Source organism: Vigna unguiculata, chromosome 10 (assembly GCF_004118075.2).
Source record: "Vigna unguiculata cultivar IT97K-499-35 chromosome 10, ASM411807v1, whole genome shotgun sequence".
NCBI classification, from domain to species: Eukaryota; Viridiplantae; Streptophyta; class Magnoliopsida; order Fabales; family Fabaceae; genus Vigna; species Vigna unguiculata.
The window spans coordinates 20,124,639-20,138,318 of NC_040288.1; the positions used below are offsets into that span (position 1 = coordinate 20,124,639).

General features: G+C 35.1%; 1 non-coding gene across 1 annotated transcript; it reads left to right on the top strand.

Moving 5' to 3' along the window:
• The first annotated feature begins 9,078 nt into the window (after positions 1-9,078).
• Positions 9,079-9,185, top strand: LOC114167983. The gene has a single exon (XR_003600582.1). It is a non-coding gene; the product is annotated as a small nucleolar RNA R71 (small nucleolar RNA).
• Positions 9,186-13,680: the final 4,495 nt, after the last annotated feature.

Consider the following 13,680-nt stretch of genomic DNA (forward strand, 5'->3'; position numbering starts at 1 on the left):
CTCCTAGACATGTAAAAGGGTTGAACATTTTGAAGTAAAAACACTCTTGTGTCTCAACCATTTGTGAGAGTTTCCTCGCTTGGGAGTGAATACTTTTAAGCCTTATCTTGCATAGCAAGTGGCGACACACATCCACTCATCTTCAAGGTTGCCATGGCTTCTAGCCTAGCCTTGTAGTTGCGTGCTTCTCACATTTTTACCATTTCTTTCCTTTCCATTTTATGTTTTCTTCTTCCTTTAATTGTTCTTGGTTTTCTATGATTTATGTGCTTTCCATTTCCTTTTCATTTTGAATCAATCCATCATCTTCTTCTCTTGAGCTTTGTGAAAGGAACCTTCACATCTAGATAGCTTGCTATCTTAATGTCCAGTGGGGATTTCACTTAGCTTTCTTAATCAACTCACACCATATTCAATAATCTTAAAAAGGAACAAGATAATCGTTCATCATTTGTTCACCTGCATCAGGTGTTTGCATCAACCATTACCACTGTTGGGATTGCTCGAGCCTCTCTTTGTGCTACATTTCTCATGATTCAATAGCAAAGGATCATTCTTTAATGAAACAGTGTGTTGTAGAGAAGGACTTGGTCAAAACTTCAATTTACTTAAGCAATGGATGTTCTCTCGCACAATGCCTTTAGGCTCAACTGATCCAGTGTTGGCCCTTTCCACAACCCAATTCCACTGATTCAAGCCCATCATCTTTGATTCAACATTGTGGTGCAAGGTTGTTCCTACAATAAAAAAAAAAGAAAGTTAAATCAAGGGGTGAAATCCAATTCAGCACAGTTAAAAGGGTTTCTTGGCAAAGCTTCTTTATTAAAAGAGAGGTTCTGAAAGAACAAAATTGTTTTCAAACACTTATGGACTAGACACTTTCAATCGATCAAAAATAGAGTTAGTCGATTGATTTCTTTAAACAGATACAAACAGAACTAATACTGATAGAATCAAGAGGTTAAATCACAAAAATAATCGCCTAAAAAACTGGGAAAAGTGCAGAAATGCGAATTTGTGATTTAAAGCAAGATCAATATGAAAGATCAGTCAAGATAGGTTCAAATGAGTTATACAAACATGAGCAATGCTGCAGATAACACCAGATCACACAAGAATGTCAAAAAGATGATTTAAATCACAATTATTTAAACTTTAAAGTGTAATATAAGAGAGAAGGGTTAGAGAAAAGATCAATGCATAAGATTTTTATACTGGTTCACTCAAACCTGAGCTACATCCTGTTAGTCAAGGCAACCCGATCCTAACTTTGCACTATTTCAAAAGATTCAAAAAGTTCACAATATTACACTTTTAAAATATGCAAGAACACCACACAATGACTCATGAATCACACAAGAATTAAATTAGCACAGCGAGACACCTCTTGCAGACCTGGAAAACCACCAAGCACAACCTAAAAGCTTGAGAAAGACCAAACCTCAATGTTAGCACAACCTTGCCTACCACAACCACCTTCTCCAAGCCAAATGCTCCAAGAATGATCCAAAATCAATCCTCATCTGTTGCACACTGTATGATCACGAAAGAGAAAGAGTTCCACTAATTCTAGAAAGATTTCGCGCTCAAAAATGGTTTTCACACCTCTCTTTCGAAAAATAAGCTTTAATAGTCAAACTGTTAAGAAATTCAACAAGTTGATTTCATTTAACTTAAGTGAAATCAGTAATTACAAAATAAATCAACTAATTGAATAAATATTAGTAAGACTATTGCAACTAACCTTATGTTAAAAATCCACTAAACAAAATAAAAGACACCATTTAACCTATTGAAAAACATTTAAACAAATTAAAAGACACAACAAAAACCCTATACATCTAATTAATGGAAAATGGTCACAACATGAATTACAAGCTTATTTTTCCCCTTAATTAATCTTGATAGAGAGCACGTACAGAAGGCTTGATCAACATGTGGAACATCAAATCTTCAGCAATGTAAGCATGGTTCCAACATGTTCCAAGGCATTGACTTCAAGTACCTTCATCAAACCTTCATCAAATCTTCAAGCACCAAATCATCCAGGCTATTTGTTCCAACAAAAATTTATTTGCAACAAAAGTCTACTAAAAACCACCTTTTACCACAATTTTAAGAAAACTCTATTTTCTTAGATAAACAACAAAAACTATTTAATTAAACATAAACATATATTTATTTAAACTAAAAGGAAATTTTTAGAAAGAAAAAAACATGAAAAATGGAGTGCTAACACACCCCCACACTTAGAACACTGCCCTCCTAGGCAGGGGGAAACAAAACAAAATAGAAAAAATACGAGAAAAATACCTCCAAGCAACCAAACACAAAACACTTCCTAGACTAGAATTATGACAAAAAAATGTGCAAGTTCTGGTCATTAGGTTAGATTCAAGAAAATTGATGTGAAATTAGGTGTGAAGTAAAAACTCAAGTGTAAGTTCAATACTGCAGCTCAATTTATTTTTTGCACCTTCCCTCATCATTTTCTTTTCCTTTTCTCTTCTTGATTTTCTATTTTCTTTTCTTTTTTTCTCAACACAGAAATTTTCAACATTGACTATACCACTTTGCATCCATATTTCCAAATCATGTGCCAATTCACCAAACAGCCTTACCACCCCCACACTTGAGTTTTACTTCATTTTAACATGTCCTAAGACACCTCACACTTCAGGAATTAGGTACCTTAACTATTTTTCATGTGTATGGCTTATATTGAGATGAAATCATCTAGAAAAAGGATATATCAGGCTCAAAATAAGGTTCGCTGGAATCATGTGTATAAGGTAGGTGTATTTGGCTATGGGTTAATCATGTAAATGGCCTATGTCCTTTTATGAGTGTAAATCCAACCAATTAATTCAAAAAGAGTCAACACAAGTTTTGAAGCCCTAACATACATGCATGAATCACATAAGAATACGAATTATGCTCAAAACTCACTCAAGAATTGCTTGTCAAAACTGGAATGCAATACAAAAATTTGATTCAGCAAATGAATGGAAGAACTATGCAACAACAAACTAAATCTAATCATCTCAAATTACTTTCTACTGCCAGACCTCAACTAAGAACTCAAGTATTGAACACTAACTCGTGCATTTTCAAACTTATTTTAGGACTAAAACAAAAACTGAAAACAGAACCGAAACATGCACAAAAATAGAAAATGTTTAACAACAACAGAAACTGAGTTGAAATTAAAGACAAATGACAAAACAATAACCAAAAATAGAAAATAGAACAAATAATTGAAATAAAAAATAGTAAACCATAAAAGATAAATAGAAACAACAAACATTAGAAATAGAAAAGCAATAAAAAAAGTAGAAAGATAACAACAAAAATAAACACAGAAACATAACTAAAACAGAAAAATAAAAGAAAACAAAAAGCATTTTTTTTTGGAATAAAACATCTAGCAAAGCCACAGGGTGTTGCCTAACTCAATCTCCTACCCCCAAACTTAAGAGGCACATTGTCTTCAATGTGTGAGAGAGAAAAAGTGAGCTTCAACAAAATTTATTTTACAGAAAAGATTTTATCCAAATGGGCCACAAATCAAAATTTATTTTCTTTATTTTTATGAAAACAACCTATTTTTTATCATATTATTCACTACACTACCCAAAACTATGCTAGATATTATCAAAGACATGTAACTAATTTTAAAAAGAAATGGTAAGAAATGGCTTATCAGCTTGCATCCCTTTCCTTCAGCTAAGGTGTGTTTTCACGACTACATTGAATTTCTCCTTCTCAGCCCTGTACTACAACACTAACAGCTCTACATCCAAAGCTAGTTGTTACTCTTTTCATTTTCCACAATTTTTGTTGTAGCAACTCCTCATTCACTTGCAACTGGGTGGGTGAAGATGGAATGAGTGCCTTTGTAGGCCTAACAACAACAAAATCAAAAACTCCTAATTCCATGTCAGCAAAAAATGCATTAGCGGTATCATTCATGTTATAAGTATTGGTTGCCTTATAAACTTTGAAATCAGCATAAATGTAAAGATTGGCAACTCCAACTGCCTTCAAATTAGTGACATCAACCTTGGAATCATCAAACATTGCAAACATGTCACTTATGTAATTGAAAGCATTTCTATCAATAAAGGGTACATCAAAAATTTGACAGATATCATTAGTACATGCAGCAAGGGTATGGACATGTTCAATAGAGACTTCTGGATTAAGAATATGAGAAGGATTAGGCATCACAACACCAGTGTCAATAGCATGATTTATGGGTTAAATTTTTTCAAACTCAAAAGCATTAAAATCTGATTGAACCTCAGGGATGTTAATAGAGATATTAAGTTAAGAGAAAACTTGTACTAGTTCTAAGTCAAAACTAGTGATCCAAGCAGAATTAATGGCTTCATTTGGACACTCACTGTTGATCTCCTGGCAAGCGTATAAAAAACCAACAGTAGTTTAATGATTTTAAGTAAGAGTGTCGAACCCACATGGAACGGATTTAGTGAAAATAGATAATTATCTCAATCAGCATATGTACAAAGATTTTAATTTCATTTATGATTGACTATTGCATAAAATTAATACAGTAAAAGAAGAAAAGTTTAGAAAAATTCAGTAAAAGAAACTGGGATTGAATTTCATTTATCTCCATTGTTTGTAATCTGGTTGAATATAATACATAACATTTAAAAATACCAATATTGATGCAACACCCAAAAATCATTTATACCGATCCCTAGCGTATAAAATTCATAAGATTAGTTCCCTGAATATTGATTCCTCACATATTCAACAAACTATCCAGCATATGGTCGAGTGTTATAAGCAAATGATATATTGATATTTATTCCTAGCATCACAGTATATCAAGTATCATTGTTCAAATCAGTTATTAAGAAATACTTTCCATTTAGATCTAAAAATCAAAATCAGGACCTCTATTGATTAGAGAGAATGAAGCAGTAAGAACAGAACAATAATACTAATATTGAGTAGAAACATAAATGTTAAAGAAAACGAAGAAGAAGAAGATTAGCCACTCATGGTAGCCACTAAAATTCGAAGAGCTAAAGAAGAAGAAGAAAAAGAAATGAGGAACTGTATGCTCTACTTCGTGGTCCAACTCTCCAGATCCATTTTTCTAGTTTTTCTCCCTGCTGGTTTCCTTTCTGAACTTCCAGACTATATATACTGCACGAGGTCTCGCTTAGGCTAGTTGAATCTCGCTTGGGCGAGATAGAGTACTTCATGCTCAAGAAAGGGTCTCGCTTGGGCGACCATATTCTCGCTTGGGCGAGAATTGCAAAATACTTGGGCTTCTTCATGAACTCTCGCTTTGACAAGAGCATGATCGCTTGAGCGAGAATGGCGGCAAGTGTCTCGCTTAGGCGAGATGACTTTGGCTTGAGCGAGACTCCTTTGATTTGAACGATCTGTTGCACAAATTCTTCCATTTCTTCTTGATAACGTTATTGTTAAGCGATCAAATTACCATTGCTTAACTTTAGCAACTTCAGTACTGCTAGGTTAGTAGTGAACAAACTAGTTAGGCTTAAGATAACCCTGAGTCGTCTCTCAATGAATACGAAATTGATTTCAAATATTTGATTCTTATAAAAATCCAATTAAAACTAGTAACAGTAAAAATACGGGGTTTTGATATACAAAGAATGAATGTCACACAAATAAAAGATTGTAAACACAGTAATAGTAAATAGGTCAATTCCACTGCTTTTTCAAAATAGGATTCTTCATCGGTTATCTAGAGATTATTTTTAAATTAATTATTGTTGTTGATTTACAAATCAATTAATGTAAAGTCTTAATTTATTTGTTGGCATTCTCACTTTTAATCAAAGTATAGTCTCAATTAAAAGTGAGAATTTTTAGATTATCCATAGTAAATTCAACCAAAGTACAGTCTCAATTAAATTTTACTATGCCTAATCATGTCTATTCCTTTGTTTCCTCACCAAATAGAAAACTTAATTAATCAAAGTAAAGTTTTGACTAATTTTAGTTAAAGTGATTAACTTTAATCAAAGTACAATCTCAATTATTGGCAAAACTTATTTAATCAAATGAAAGTTTCTAAATAAACTCAAAGTAAAGTCTCAATTGAATTTAAAAACCTTTTAACTCATATGATTAGCATGCGTGTATATTTAAAATCATTATTTTCTATTCAATTAAGAAGCAAAGGACATAAATAAACAAAAACGACAACAATAATCAAAAGAACAAATAAATTAATTCATCTAACCTCAGAATTCAATTAAGAAATTACAGTGGAATTAACCCTAAAAGCTTAGCCCTCCATGGCTTGGATGGAATATATGATAATATGATGAAGGAAAGAAAATAAAAGGAAAGGAAGAATGAGAGATGTGGTGGATGACGGTATCTACAAAAACCAGAGAGTTGCTAAGTGTCCTTCTTCTGCTCCCTTAGGCCTCTTTATATATACTTCAATTGGACTTGGACTTTATCTGTTCAGTTGCTAAAATCTTTTATCTTTATTTAATTAATTAGCAACTTAATTTTTGTCCAATTTCCAATTGTGCCCCTCTTGTTTAACCATTTTTACAATATTGACCAGATTTTGACTAGTGTTGACTGGTGCTTTGACTAGTTGACTTGTTGACCAGTTTGATTGTGCAATAGAAAACTGACACGTGGCAAAGTGCACTTTCTCCCTCCAGAATTAGGGTTTTCGCTGGTTGCTCCAAATCCAACTCGCGGTGGCTGCTGCTTGAAGGTTCGGCAACGCTACTTGCTTCAATGGCTGTCGTGACTTGTGCAGGTGCTTCTGCTGCCATGGGTCTGTGTTGGATGTAGGTGTTGTGGCTGGAGGGACTCGTGTTGCACTCACGTGGACTGGCAATGCAAAAGATGGTTCTGGCTCGCCTCACGCGTGCAGCTTCTGATGTGTGATGCAATTGTTATAGCAGCAAGGAGACTGATGTTGCATCGTTCACGGTGCCGCGAGGTTCTGGTGCGTTTCTGCTGCTGATTTGTGGTTCTGCAAGGTGCTTGGAGACGTTGCAATGGCTGCGCGAATCTGTTCTGGTGTAGTGGCTCGGATTCAACGTTGTAGGTGGTTGACGGTACTACTAGCTCGTAGGTGCAGGTAGTGGGCTGAATTGCGTTTTTGCTGCTATTGCAGGTTTGATGCTTGAACAGGTTGCTGGAGTTGCATGCGGTGGCCGGTGTCATGTGCGGTGCAACTCCTGTGGTGAAGAATGGACAAAATAAGTCCAAAATCAGGAAATTTTGGAAAAGAATAATTCAGGAGCTAAATGCACCCCCAGTTTTATTTTACACACTCCTCCTGCAAGTGGTCCACAAAAACCTATTTTGCACCCCTAGTTTTTACTAAGTTGCACCACTCCTACCACTTAAACTCCACTCAACCAGATTATGCCATGTGGCAATCCCCACCTTTCAAATTAGGCCAACCATATGTTGACACGTGTCATTATCCTTACAAACACATCTGCACCAATTATACATTGTCACGTCATCATCTCCTCCATCTCACACATGAAACCCTAACCCTAATTTCAGCCACTGCGCCACCATGACCACCCATGCCGGCAGCCACCGCTCTTCCACCGTCAGCCATGCAACCGGAAAACACCTTGTAATGCAACAACACCTCCATCATACCTACACCTGCAACGCATTCTTCTACCACCGTCCACGACCACCATCACAGCAACTCAGATCGGTTATTCTTCATAGTGTAGACAAAGGCATCAAATTTATACTTGCACCCAAGTCGAGCAATGCTTTATCTACTGGCAATATTCCAATTGTGACTAGAATAGTGAAGCTCCCAGGGTCCTTTGACTTCTGAGGTAAAGATTTTTGAATGATGGAACTACACCCTGCTTCAAGCTCCACTGTTTCTTCAGAAAATTTTCTTTTCTTTGTTAGGAGCTCTTTCATGAATTTTGCATAAGTTGGCATCTGCTACATAGCATCCAAAAAAGGAATATTAATTTGCAGTTGCTTGATAATATCCATGAACCTTGCAAACTTCCTTTCCTTGTTCTTTTTGGAAGGATTCTAAGGGTATGGAAGGTTCTTCAACTGTGGTACCTGTTTCTCACCCTTCTCCCTTTTTTTCTCCTTATTTTTATTTTTTTCTCCTTTTTCTTCTCTTTTATTCACTATTTTATTTACATACTCGTCTTTATATTACTCTTCCTCTCCCTCACACTCATTTCTTTTTCTTTCACTTTCTATCTCCTCCAAGACTTCTTCCTCCACAACCAGGTTGTCTCTTATCCCTTTTCCCAAAATTTTACCACTCTTGGTAGTAATTGAATTACAATGCTCCTTCGAATTAGTCTAAGTGTTGGCTGAAAATTGACCTGCTTGCTGATATGATAATTGTTTAGCCAACTGTCCAACCTGTATTTCAAGATTTCTTATTGAAGTTTCTATATTTTTTTGATTGGTCAAAGAAGCTTGCATAAATTTTTCTAGAGTATCCTCCAATTTGGTTGTTCTATCATGCATAGAAGGATAATGTTATTGTTGCTATTGATAAGGAGGTTGTCTGTTTGAAGGACCAGAATCTGATTTCCATCCAAAATTCTGATTTTGATTATTTCTCCACCCTTGTGAAAATTTATTACTGTTGGAGAAATTACCTGGTCTTCCTTGATTACTCACATACTGAACTTCTGCTTGTGAGTTACTTTGATAAGAACAATGACCATTTGGATGATCACCCCACAAAAGTCACACCTCATGGGTTGTTGATTGGGAGAAGATTGCACAAATTGCAACTGCTCAGGTAATTTAGACATTTGCTTCATCAGTGCTTCAATCTGTTTAGTCAAAATTTTATTCTAAACTAAGATTGCATCTATAGTACTAAGATCAAGCACTCCTTTCCTCTGAACACTTTGCCTTTTATGTTGAGCTCGATGATTTGTGGATGCTAATGCCTCAATGATTCTTGTTGCTTGTTCTGCATCTACACTCATCATTGTTCCACTAGCTGCTGCATCTAATATCATTTTAGTATTAGGCCTTAGACCGTTGCAGAATATATTCAGTTGAGTAATATCTTCAAATCCGTGATTTGGGCATTTCCTCAATAAAGAATTGAACTGCTCCCAAGCTTCACAGAATGTCTCATCTGGTCCTTGCCTAAATGTGGAAATATCAGCTTTTTCTTTGATGTAGCGAGATGGTGGAAAGAATCTGTTCAAGAATTTCTCCTCTACATCCTTCCAGTTGTTCAAACTATGATTTGAATGTGACTTAAGCCATTCCTTTGCTTTGCCTGCTAATGAAAAAGGAAACAAACACATGTATACATGCTTAAGATCTCCTTCTTGAAAACCCATGGTTAATATCAATTCATAGAACGTAGAGAGATGAGTATATGGATCTTCATTATCCATTCTAGTGAATTGATGAGAAATGATTAACTGAGGAAAGCTGGCTTCATCTCCAATGTATTGCTATGCTAGAAAAATATCTTGGCCCTTGTTGCATAGCATAGTCTCCACGTGTCTTTCTAGGGGGAGCTGGTCCTTGATTCTCCATATTTTTTGCTTCTTGATGTGTGGTAAGAGTACTGGAAGATTCTTCCTTTGTTTTTCCTTGCTTTTGTTTTTTGCTTTTACCTTTGTTCCTTCTAGTTATCTTTCTATATCCGGCTTAAATGCTAATTGATCTTTAGGAACCTGACCTCATAAGAACATAAATTAAAATAGCTCAAGCCAGGATTAGTACAAAGCTGGATGAGATAACTAAGAATTCAAAAGAACATCGTTCCCCGACAACGGCGCCAAAAATACTTGTTGATCTCCTAGCAAGAGTACCAAAAATTAGCAGTAGTTTAATGATTTTAAGTAAAAGTGTAAATAATTATCTCAATCAGCATATACACAAAGATTTTAATTTGATTTATCATTGACTATTGCATAAAATTAATACAGTAAAAGCGTAAAAGTTTAGAAAAATTCAGTATAAGAAACTGGGATTGAATTTCATCTATCCCCCTTGTTTGTAATCTGGTAGTATATAATACAAAACATTTGAAAATACCAATATTGATGCAACACCCAAAAATCATTTATACTGATCCCTCGCGTATAAAATTGATTCCTCACATATTCAGCAAACTATCCAGCATTATGGTCAAGTGTTATAAGCAATTGATATATTGAGATTTATTCTAAGCATCACAATATATCAAGTATCATTGTTCAAATCAGATATCCAGAAATACTTTCCAGTCAAATCTAAAAAGCAAAATCAGGACATCTATTGATTAGAGAGAACCAAGCATTAAGAACAGAACAATAATACCAATATTGAGTAGAAACATAAATGCTATATATAAATATCACCAAATTACATCAAAGTTTGAGTGTATTACATTCAATCCCAAGGAAAGAGATTAGCCATCAAAATTCGAAGAGCTAAAGAAGAAGAAGAAGAAAATGAGGAACTATGTGCTCTACTTCGTGGTCCAACTCTCCAGATCCGTTTTTCCAGTTTTTCTCCCTGCTGGTTTCCTTTATGAACTTCCAGACTATATATATTGCACGAGGTCTCGCTTAGGCTAGCTAAATCTCGCTTGGGCGAGATAGAGTACTTCATGCTCAAGAAAGGGTCTCGCTTGTGCGACCATATTCTCGCTTGGGCGAGAATTGCAAAATACCTGGGCTTCTTCACGAACTCTCGTTTAAGCAAGAGCAGGATTGCTTGAGCGAGAATGGCGACAAGTGTCTTACTTAGGCGATTTGACTTTGGCTTGAGCGAGAATGTTTTGGCTTGAGCAAGACTCCTTTGATTTGAGCGACTTGTTGCACAAATTCTTCCATTTCTTCTCTGTTTCTTGATTTCTCTTTTGTTCTTCTTAAGTTCTTTCCTCCTCTACTTTAATTTACCTGAAAAATACACAAAATAGGGATAAAATGATTTCTTTAAGTAAAAACTTGGAAGCATGTGATTGAAGCTCATTTTTCCTAGATTTAGGGAGAATCAATATGATATAAACACAAATTACAAACAAAAGTGCCAACATTTCATATGAAAATTACTGATTTTTTGCACTTATCACCTACTCAATTTAGCTATTACTAACCTTGTTGTAGAAATTGTCTTGTCCATAATAGAACCACAACTAGTTGCATCCAACCTCATTTTGTCCATCATGCTCAATCCATCACAAAAATAAAGAATCAAAAGGTGCTCACTGATTTGATGATGTAGGCATGAGGAGCACGTGTTGAATCTATCCAATACTCTCTTAAAGTCTCTCCTTGCAATTGTCTAATGCACTAATTTCCTTCCTTATAGAGGTTGTTTTGTGGCTGGGAAAAACTTGTTTAGGAACCTTTGCTGCATTTCATGCCAACCACCAAATAGGTACTGCTACTAGATAAACCAGCCTCTTCCTCCACCTTGTAAGGACATTGGGAAGGCCCTCATCATCACTACTTCCTTTGGAACTCTAGCAAGCTTCATGGAGGAACATACCTAGTTGAACTCTTTGATGTGCTTATAAGGATCTTCATGAGCCAGCCCATGGTACTTTAGGAGCAACTTTACTAATTTGGGCTTCAACTCAAAGCTTGGTGTCCCATGAAATTGCTGCATTTGAATGCAAGGAAGTTGGCAGCACATGTCATAGTTACCTAGCTATCTTCTTGATATTTCCATTGCAAAGCCCTACTATCTTAACCAAATTCTCAAACGAGGGGTTATATCCAACAAAAATGTGATATTGCAAAAAAGAAGTGAAACCAAGTGAAAACATTTAAGGTACTCAATAGATAGAAAAATAAATAGAAGAAAGCAAACAACTATACATACCAATGCAAGCCTAAACTATCCAAGCTAAAACTTAAATCACTATTTCCTTAACAATGACACCATTTTGTTAACTCAATTTTTTAAGTCATGCTTAGAGTAACAAAAACCAAAATCCCCCAATTGAAGTATAGGGAAACCCTGGGTATCAAATCCAAGGAAATGGTACATGCCAAGTCTCGCTTGCATAATTAAATCTCGTTGAAATTAAAATAAAAGAAAACAAAGGGAGAAAATTAAATCATGGATGAATTTTCTAAAATGCATGGAGATGAAATGTTAAGCAAGAATCCAAACTATCTACTATAGAAAACTTAAAAATACAGATAGGAAAAGTAAATTAGTGCAAAAACTTAAAGGCAAACAGAATGATAACAGAAGCCAATAAAGGAAACTTAAAGCAATGAGAAATTAAAGGCTGGAAAACATAGAGTTGCAAGAAAAATTAAATGAGCGCAAAATCGTAAACTGAATAAAGCAGAATGAAAACTAAAGTACTGTATTTCATTGAAAATCAGAGACAAACTAAACAAGTTCAAGTAAGTGCTAGGAACTCAAATGGTGAAAGGAAGGTCTCATGGTCCAATCCTGCTTTCTATTTCTAAGTGGGTGAACTAAGTAGAGTTACCTAACACATTAGGGAAAACCCCAATCTCTAAAGGCCACTTTGTGCTCATCCAAGAAGTGGAACCCCTTACAATTCACTCTTTCTCCCTCGCTCACCAAAACCGAAACACGAGAACCCTAGTTCTCACAACATTTTTCACTTTCGCGCAATAAGGGCCCCCCCTCAACCAAAACCTAATTTTCTCTTAAAAATCCCCTGAAAACAAAATCAGAAACTGCGAAAAAAATAACCTAACCTGATTCCTTTTTGCCCCGAACCAGAGTCGCGATCCTCGAACCCCTTTTCGATGCCCTTGATCTTCCTTGTTCGTCCCTCTCGAATCACCACCCATCGGATTCTCTCATGCATTATGTAAGACCCGGGAAAAATTAGACTAAAGGAAAACACATGGAAAAATTAATGACTTCATAAAGATTGTTAATTTATTTAATTTAATTAGGTTATTAATTTATGAAATATAAAATAATTATTATAATAATTATTTAAGTGATTTAAGTTATTGTTGTATTTATAATAATTATTTAAGTGAGGTAAGTTATTATTTTTTATTTTAAATTTTAATCTAATTATGATTTCTTAAAAATGAGTGTTTATAACATAATAAGCGCGCATGGAATCATAAATAAGGGTACAGCTTAATGCTTATGGTATCTGGTATGTGTGCAAGGATGTTTGTTCGATGTTGGCTGGCCTAGTTTTGGTTATGTTGGTTTAAAATCATTTTTTTGTTTACTCATTTAAAGTGGGGGACCCGCGAAACTTTTCCAATCAAGTTTCTCTCTCCTCATTTACAATGATGCAATGGTGCAATGTTCTTATTTCACGCTGCACCATACTTCAATCTTTTATTTTATTTTTTTTCTTTTTATCTTTTGGAATTGTGATTTTAAAAAAATATGATAATAGCCAAGAAAAATTAAATTTAAAGCAAAGGATATTAACATAAAAGATTTGGAGTGAGAGGGGTATATAGGTTAAAAGTTAGGGTTTTAGAAAGAGGAGAGGGAGAGAAACAAGAGTAGAGAAATTAAGAGTTGAAGGCTACTAGAGAGGGAAAAGAAGTAATCCAAGTAGGGGAAGCCAACCTGACTTTCTTCTCTTGTTTTTCATGTTATTTGTTTGATAGATGAAACGAGAAAAGCATGCATGTGTAAGGGAAGCTAGAACTCCTTTTTTTTCATAAATAGAGTGTATTTATTTTCGTTATGGAATGTGTT